Source organism: Sciurus carolinensis, chromosome 14 (genome assembly GCF_902686445.1).
Source record: "Sciurus carolinensis chromosome 14, mSciCar1.2, whole genome shotgun sequence".
NCBI classification, from domain to species: Eukaryota; Metazoa; Chordata; class Mammalia; order Rodentia; family Sciuridae; genus Sciurus; species Sciurus carolinensis.
The window spans coordinates 6305598-6314711 of record NC_062226.1 but is presented as its reverse complement, the minus strand read 5'-3'; the positions used below and the strand labels follow the sequence as shown (position 1 = coordinate 6314711).

The following is a 9114-nucleotide window of genomic DNA, read 5'->3' as shown; positions in this document are numbered from 1 at the left end:
GTGGTCGGGAGTGGGCAGGCCAGCGCCGAGCTTGCAGCCTGGCTCTGTCCCCCGGTCTCTCTGGCTTCTCCTCACTCTGCCCTGCTGGAGTCCGTGTTGTGAGGCTCCGGGAGGGCAGGGGCAGGGGACCCAGAAGGCACGGAGACGGCAGTTCAGAAGAGGCTGGGCAGCCAGGACCCGCGTCGTTTCCGTCCACCCAGAGTGTGTGGCCAGGGAAGAGAATGGGAAGGAAAAGAGCTTCCCTGGCAGCGGAGGAGCCGCGATTCCTCCACAACCCTCACACCGCCATCTCTGTGAGGGGCCAGGTGGGCTCCAGCAGCAGGACAGCTGGGAGACCGCAGCCGGTGGGACCCAGGGGACGCGGGGCCGGCAGAGCAGGAGACTGTGCCCAGCGAGGCGCCCAAGCCTGTCCGGGCTGGCGTGTCTTAGAACTGCCCCGCGGGCTGCACTGTTTGCAGGTGGGGAAACAGACTGGAGGCTCTGTGGCCCGAGTGTCTAGTGAACAGGGAGGCTGGGTTTGAATGGAGGCTGAGTTGTGGGGGACAGCAGATGCCACAAATTGTGACTCCCCTGGAGAAAGTGAAGGGCCAGGCACAGAGCCCAGGATAGGGGCCAGGCACCTGCACTCCGTGCAGGCGTCCCACTGAAGGGAGCCTGCGGAGGCCCCAGGCACGGTAAGGACCAAGCACCCTGAGGTGAGGGCCAGTTGAGTTCCTGTGGCCAGGGAGAGTGGGTGGGCACAAGCCTCAGTCTCCCACTCCCCAACCTACCACGCGGGCCTGCCCGGCAAGGCCAGGGAGCCCTCAGCACACAGCAGAAGTCGACTCAGTGAGCCTGTAACCCCTGAGATTCAGGAGGTTGAGGCAGGAGGATCTCAAATTCAATGCCAGCCTGGGCAACTGAGGCAGACCCTGTGTCAAAATAAAAAATAAAAAGGGCCAGGGCTGTGGCCCAGGGTGGGTTCAATCCCTAGTACCACCCACAAAAAGAAGAGAAAAAAGAACATTTGGTGAACTGAAGAAACAAGGTGCTCTGCAAGGGTGGCGGTTCTTGGCACGGTTCTTTTGCGAGGGCTGTGGCCTCTGCCAGGGCCCGCCCTGCAGGCTGTGTGCCCGCCTCCTTTCAAACAGGGCTGAGGTTCTCAGGCTGCCACGGAGCGCAGGAGAGAGGGCTCTCCTCCCACACGCCTGGCCCTGGGTCCCAATGCCTCCCCCGCCGCCATCTAGCCAGCCCTTGGCTAGATGACCCTGACCCTGATGTTGACCCTGGCTCAGGCGGATGGGGAGCCCCTGGATGATACGCCAGGCATGGGGGTCAGCTGGGTCTGGGTTCCACCCCCACTCTAGGGTCTGCCGCCCTCGACCTTGGCTTCCCCTTGGGAGCAAGCCTCTGGAGTTCTGCAAGGCTGGAACCTTCCCACCCGTCAGATTTGAGGTCCGAAGCTATCTCCCTGATCCCCCTTTACCCTCTGCCGTCTGCTCCCTTACTGGGAGTTGGCGTCTACTGACTTGTCTCTGTCCAGGGGTGCCGAGGGCTGCAGTTGCCTCTTCCTGTCCCCCGCAACCCCGGGTCCCCCGCCAGCTGCCCAGAGAGTGCTCAGGCGACATCTTCAACATGGTTACCTGCCTAGTGTCAGCGCCCGGCATGGGCAGGCCTGGGACCCTCGGGGCCTCTCCACGGAGCCCAGGCCCACCCTTCCAATCGCCTGGCCAGGGGCAGGTGGCGCTCTCTGCAGCAGGGCTGGCGGGGAAGCCACCTGCTCCATCCTGGCACCTGACCCCTCCTGGAAGCAGGTCGGGCCCAGGCGGTCCCACCAACTTGGTCCTTCGACGGCTGGGCCCTGGCCCTTCCCCGCCCCCAGCTGCCCTCCTTCCTCCAGCCCTCCCTCTCCCCCCTCCCCCCTCCCCTCCCCCTGCATCCTGGCCCGCGTCAGAGCTCAGCTCCCCAGGTCTCCCTCTTCCAGGGGTTTCTCAGCCCCAGCCTCCCTCCTTCTCTGTCTCTAGTTCTTTCCTCGAGCCTCACCCTGTCCAAGGGAGGGGCCGCCAGGGGCCGGTGATTTGCAGTTCCCAGAGCAGTCGTCTCCGCAGCTGCACATCTGGATCATCAGGCCGCTCTGGAAAGCGGAGGAGCCCGAGCCGGGACCTGCAGCCCCGCTCCCCTCCTCCCGCCCTCCTCCCCCTCCCCCTGCTCCAGCCAGTATTTTTAGCTCGCTGCCGAGCATTAGCGTGCAGGGAGCGGAGCCGGAGGCTTCATCTGTTGTGACAGCCACGGCCCGCACGGCCCTTCCTCTCAAGTGTGGAGGCGCTCCCCTCTCGGCCGGAGCCTCAGCTGGACAGGCCAGGTCTCAGCCCAGGCTCTGCACCCAGCTTCCTGGCCTCGCTGGCCTCGGCCCTCCCCTCACCTGCCTCCCGCTTCCCTGCCTCCTGCTCGGGCCTTTGTCTCTGGAAGGCTCCAAGATGGTGCCTGGAGCTGGCAGCTTCCCTCTCGCTTCTGTTTGGTCCTTTCCTTGGGCTGCGTCTCTCTTCGACCCTCAGCTCCTAGTCTCCCTCTGCCCTTCCCTGGACAACATGGGGGCGGGGGGGACAGGGTGGGATGAGGGGCTCCTGGGCTTAGGGCCCAGACCTTTGCAGGACTCTGGGTCTATCCCAGCGCCCACGGGATCCCAAGCTGCTCAGGGAAAATCCCCAACACGGCCCCCTCTGCAGGGTGCCCCGCCTGACCCTGGGTGGTCTCTGTCCCCAGGTTCCCCAGTGCTACTCCCCCTGCCCAACCCGAAGTGTGGCTGTGGATAACTGAGAATCGGCCCACCATCCGCAGCACTGCACCTGCGTCCGTTCAACACCCAGCAACTATGGGCTGTAGACCCTCTTCTATGACAGAGGAGGCAGAGGGCTCAGAGGTCAGTCTAGCCCCTGGACTGCCTGCAAGGGCCAGCTGTCCCAGGCCTTGCTCTTCAGAGACCCAGAAGCAGAGTCAAGAACCTGGCTGCACTGGGGTCTTGGGGGACCCCACTGCAGCCTCCCCGGGTGAACCGCAGGGGCAGGAGAGCTGAGGGAGCCAGGCGGGCCCCTGGCCTCTGCAGTCTGCATGGAGGCCATGTGACAGCAGGCGCTGTCCTCCTGGGTCCTCGGAGACCCCGCAGTCCCAGCTCCCTCGCCTTCCCCACTCGGGACAGTTCTGGGCGCTGCCCCGCCTCCCCGCTCAGCTCTGTGCCTGCCTGGGCTCTCCTGATGATTAGGCCTCTGCTGCTGGCCTGCGCCCCCTCTGTCCCCTCTGCTGCCTCTCCTCCCAGGCCCCTGGCCCAGCTCCGCTTCTCACTTCCCCTGACAGAGCATCGCCATTGCCAGGTCTGTGTGACCCAGGCCTGTCCCTACCTCTCCCTCCTCCCCTCTGTTGTCCCTGCGGATGCCGCCCAGCACTCACACATGCAGTCACACACATGCACACTCACACTCACACTGAGTCACACACGTGTACACTCACACTCACACATGCACACTCACACAGGCATACACATGCACATGCACACTCACGCAGTCACACACATGCAAACACACACACACAGTCACACACATGCACACTCACACACACATGCAGTCACACACATACACACATATACACAGTCGCACACATGCACACTCAGGCACACTCTCACACTCAAACACACACATGCAAAGACACCCAGGTGTTACACAGAGACACACATTTGCACACCAAGCCCCTGTACACTGTCACTCCAGCAGTGCAGGGACTGAGGCTGGCCCCAGGGGAGGTTGTGGGAGGGCCCCCTGTCTTGCTGTGTCCCCACACTGGAGGCACCTCCTGGACGGGGTGGTGGGGTAGAGTCCCAGGCTAGGAGGACTCTGCTGTGGTCCAAGTGAGAGACACTCCCGAGGGTCGAGGCCTCTAGGAGGCAGGAACCCCAGGCCTCCCAGTGGTGGGCACCCTGCAGGGACTCACAGTCCAGCAGGCAGAAGGGTGGTTCCAGAAGGGGCTGCGTGGTGGTAACCAGCCCGGGGTGAGGACAGAGCAGCCGTGGGCATCAGTCGTGGGGCCGGCGGTGCTGCCCTCAGGGGAGGCTGGGAGGCCTCTGGCCCTGGGCGCCTGCGCATGGGAGGCTCCTCAGTGTGGCGCTGGGGTGGGGGCAGTGCTCGGCCCTGGAACCCAGCGGCCCTGGGTTCGAATCTCGGCCCTTTTCACAAGCCATGCAGCGTCTGGGGCGACTCCCCCCAGCCTTGCTTTCTTCGCCCGTAACATGGGATGGGGCAGCTGCCGCTCAGGGCTGTGCTAGGGACCTGCCAAGGCCTGCACAGACGGGCCTGCGGGAGTGGCTGTACCCACACACCCCAGGGCTCTCTGCAGGCCAGCTGTGTGTCCTCTGCCGGAGCTGGAGCCCCTGCTCCGCCACCTGAGCAAGCAGCCGGACCCGTCAGGCCACTCTTCCTCCACAAAATGGGGACCACAGTGGCAAACCCTCAGGGGCAGGCTGGTCAAAAGCACCCAGGGGTGTGCTGTGCTGTGCTCTGGCCCTGTCCCCACCTTCACGTGCCCAGGCAGAGGACAGGGCAGGGCAGCCCGAGGAGGGTGAGCCCCACACTGGATGTTGGGAGGCTGGCCTCTCCCACCTGGCTGTGCTGTCGGGTGGTCGGCAACCCAGGAGGGAGGGGCAGGGCCCTGAGGAGCCAGGGGTGGGCAGCGAGAGGCAGGTGCCCAGGCTCTGGCCCTGCCTGGGCACCACTGGGACAGGGTGGGCTGCAGGGACCCTGAGACCAAAGGGGCCTCCAAAGGGGCAGGGCCTCCTGAGCAAGGGTGGCGCGTCCCCTCCCCCCTCCCTGCAGCAGAGCCTGCCTTGTGCTGGCTGGTGGTCTCCCTCCCCTTGGCCCCAGGGCCTCTCCCGACTCCTCATGTGTCCAGTCCTCCCAGTCTCCCTGCTCCACAGGGCTGCCCCTGGAGGAGCGACCAGGTCCCATTCCCTGCCGTGGTCCCTCGAGGTGGCCGGTCCACAGAGCTGAGTGGATGAGTGAGCGGATGAGCTGGTGACTCCGGCTCCAACACCGGCTCACCAGGCCCTTCGGGAATGGGGGGTGGCCGCTTCTCTGCTGGTGTCCGCTAGCCAGCTGGGCTCAAGTCCTGGCACTTCCGGCAGAGGCAGGGCTGGTCACCCGCGGGGCCTGGGTTGTCCTGGGCAGTGGGCCTCGTCCTGGCCGCCGTTCTCCTGGTTTGCACTGGGGTGGTCGTCGGCATTGGCATGGGTCAGGCTGGGGTCACTGCCCCTTGTCCTTCTCGGAGCCTCAGGGCTGCGAGCCCAGTCCGCGGCCCGGCCCCTCTGCACCCGCCCAAGCACCCGCCCCTCTGTCCTTCGCCCTGGCCGCATCTGCGAGCCTCCTGTCATCAAGCTCTGCTCTGCTCTCTGCCTCCTCCCAGGAAGCCAGCTCCCTGCCTGCTGGGCCTGGGTCTGGCTGCGGGCGGTGCTTCCCTAGGGCTCAGGGCGAGGCTGAGGAACCAGTGCCCGAAGAACAAGGGGGAAGGTGCGCTCCGGGGACGGCCTGGGTCTGCGTCCCAGCAGCTCGGGCTGGGGCAGACTGCTTCATCCCCCAGGCCTCTGTTTCTTCATCTGTAAAATGGACATGGTGACAGGATGGTCAGGCGGACTGGGCAGTTTCAGGCTGGTGGCCGACATCGGGAAGGCTGCGCCCTGTAAGTTGTAAAGAGGCTTTTTGGATCCAACTCTTCAGCTCCCGACTCCCGAGTCCCAACCTCACCCTGGATTCCACTCAGGTCTCCCTCCTCGCAGGAAATGGTGCCTCCCCTTCCACCCTCCACCACATCCACCTCTGATCCCCTCACCAATCTCCAGGGCTCTACTTAAAACACCCTAGTCCAGCCGCGTCCACTCCCTGACAGGCGGCCACCACCGCTCCTCTGTGCGCTGAGGGCCTTCCCTCTTCTCCAGCCCCTTCCTTCACTCTTCTCCGCGCAGCTCAGAGACTGTTTTACAACAGGAACCAATCCCCAGTACCACAAAACGACCCCCAGGCCAGCCCTCAGCTCATCCCTGCTCCTAGCCCTGGACTTCTCGTGCTTATAAACAGGGCGTGGGCAACCCGCCTCAGGGCCTTTGCACTGCTGCCCTGCCCTGCCCTGCCCTCTCCTCCCCACCTTCCGGGGTTCCCTCCTCCCTTCACGCCAGCCTCAGCGCCAGCATCGCCCCCTCAGCTCCCTGACCTCCTTTTCCAGCACCCAGTCCTCGAGTTCCCTGGTCCACCAGGCTTGTTTTTCCTGTGGAGCTCATCCGGCTCCCTGGATTGCAGTATTGGGTTTTTCTTTGTTCTTTGTCTCTTCCCTCGAATGTGCGCCTCACAGATGCCAGAACTTTGTCTCCTGGTGCATGGAAGCGCTCCTGGCAGGAGTATCTGCTCATAAATATTGATTGGGCAAATGAACGAATGAATGTTCCCTCCCATCGCCATCATTATTGCTCTGTGAACGCTGCAGAGGACAGGCCAGGGGCTAAAGCCACTGTGCCTAAGAAACAACAACAACAGTGGCCTAACCCGCTGGTCCAGCGACCAGTGGACTTTCTGTCCTGGCTGGGGCTCAGCCTTCCCGCCCCTATGGTTACCAGGTGCCACATTCCAGAAGAAAGGCAAGGCCAGGTGGTTCTGCTATTCTGCCCAGCTTCCTGAGACTTGCTCAGGATGGGAGAGAGAAAGATCAAATCCAAGGCCCCTTTCACCCTGTCTCAGCTCCACTGTGCCCAGATAGAAAGAGAAGGGAGGGACCTGCCTCCTTTAGAAATGGCCCGTCTTCACCCTGCGCTCCTGGAGGGCCAGCCCAGGCCCTAGGCGACTCACAGATGCACAGGTCGTGGTCCCTTACTTCAGGGTGGGTTCTGGTAGGTGGGAGGGGCGGGAGGCGGCACTGACTTAGCTGTGTGTAAAAATAGCAAGCGCCTCCACGTGACAGGGAGAAGGCAGGTGCGGAGGCGGGAGGGCGGGCGCAGCTCCCACACCGCCCCTCCCTGCACTGTCCACTCACCCTGCGTGCCACCTGGCCTCAGCCGGCTCCAGCTTCAGCAGCACCGGAGCCGGGAGGTCCCCTCACAACACCAGGTCCCAGCCCAGGGCCAGGAGGGGTAGAGGGCTGCCTTAGGACACACAGCTCATGCATGGCAAGGCTCAGGGCTTCCGGAAGGCAGGGCCGGCGTCTGGCTCCGCCCACAGCGCTGACCTGCACCTGCGTCCTGGGATGGTTCCCCTCCTCTGCTCCTCCCCGATGCTCCTGATCACCAGACCCTTGGGAACCACGCACCCTGAGTAGCATCTGCAGGGGCTTCGGGCCCCAGTTGTCACTGTCCCTCTCATTTTTGTGGCTGTAGTCATCACCTCCATCATCACCACTGCTTTGGGGTGAGTTGTATCTCCAAAAAGACGGGTTCCAGTTCTAAATCTGGTGCAGGGCTTCATTATTTCTTGCAGTACTAGGGACTGAACCCAGGGACACTCTACCACTGAGCTATATCCCCAGCCTTTTTATTTCTGAGACAGGGTCTAAGTTGCCCAGGTTGGCTTTGAACGCGAAATCCTCCTGCCTAGGCCTCCTGAATCCCTGGGATTATAGGTGTGGCCACCACGCCCAACTAAACCTAGTACTTTAGAATGTGATGTTATTTGGAAATAGGGTATTAGAGGTAATCAAGTTAAAATGGGCCACTACAGTGGGCCCTAACCCAAAGAGATCACTGAAGGGGTACTGGGACATAGACACAGACACCCACAGAGGAAAAGTGACGTGAAGACACAAGGATGGCAAGATGGCAGGTGGCAGTGATGCATCCACAAGCCGAGAAACGAAGCCTTTAGCTACCAGGAGCTAGGAGTCAAGAAGGAACAGATCCTTTCCCAGCACCTTCAGAGGGCCAGGGCCCTGCCAGACACCTTGAATTTGGATTTCTGTTTTGTAGAAATGTGGCAACTTCAGCAAGCTGATACAACCACCATCACCACCACCGTCACCACTACCACCAAAGCCACCACCACCACCATCACCACCACCATCACCACCACCACCACCGCCACCATCACCATCACCATCACCACCACCATCACCATCACCACCATCAACATTACCACCACCATCACCACCACCACCACCACCACCACCATCACCACCACCACCACCATCACCACCACCACCATCACCACCACCATCACCACCACCAAAGCCACCACCAACATCACCACCACCATCACCACCACCATCACCACCACCACCATCACCACCACCACCACCACCACCAAAGCCACCACCACCACCACCATCACCATCACCACCACCATCACCATCACCACCATCACCACCACCATCACCACCAACATCACCACCAACATCACCACCATTATCACCACCACCATTATCACCACCACCATCACCATCACCACCACCAACATCACCACCACCACCACCATCACTATCACCACCACCATCACCACCACCATTATCACCACCATCACCATCACCACCTATCACTACCATCATCGCCATCATCACTACCATTATCACCATCACTATCATCATCACCACCAGCATCACCATCATCATTACCACCCATCACCACTGTTACCATCACTACCACCAGCCCCACCAGCACGGTCCCCAGCTTCACCTCTGTGTGAGTCTCCTTCAGCTGTGCAAAAAATTGGTACAATCGTGGTGGTGTAAAACAACTCCAGCAATTCTCTTACAGATCGGAGGTGAGAGAACTGAGGATGAGGTGTCAGCAGGGTTGTTTTCCCTCCAGAGATGCCAAGGAGGTCCTTCCTCACCTCCTCTAGCATCTGGGGCTCCAGGTCTCCTCCTATTACGGCTGCAACACTCTAATCTCTGCCTTTGTCTACACGTGACTTTTTCTCTCTTGTCTGAGGACGTCTGTGATGGCTTCAGGCCCCACCTGGGTGATTCAGGATGGCCTCATCTCAGCATCTGTGAAGACCCTTTTCCAGGTCACAGATCTGGGGCCCACTCCCGCCACCAGCATGGCCTTGCTGTGCCGTCAGCTAGATGCCTGTGTGGACCGGGGCTGGTCCTGGTGCTTTTCCTGCCTCCTGACCTTTA

General features: G+C 61.8%; 1 long non-coding RNA gene across 1 annotated transcript; it reads right to left on the bottom strand.

Moving 5' to 3' along the window:
- Window positions 1-3628: 3628 nt before the first annotated feature.
- Window positions 3629-7153, bottom strand: LOC124964870 (uncharacterized). The gene is made up of 3 exons (XR_007105043.1): window positions 7039-7153; window positions 6226-6413; window positions 3629-5695 (listed from the first exon to the last, which is right to left on the bottom strand). It is a non-coding gene; the product is annotated as an uncharacterized LOC124964870 (long non-coding RNA).
- Between the last annotated feature and the right edge of the window lie 1961 nt (window positions 7154-9114).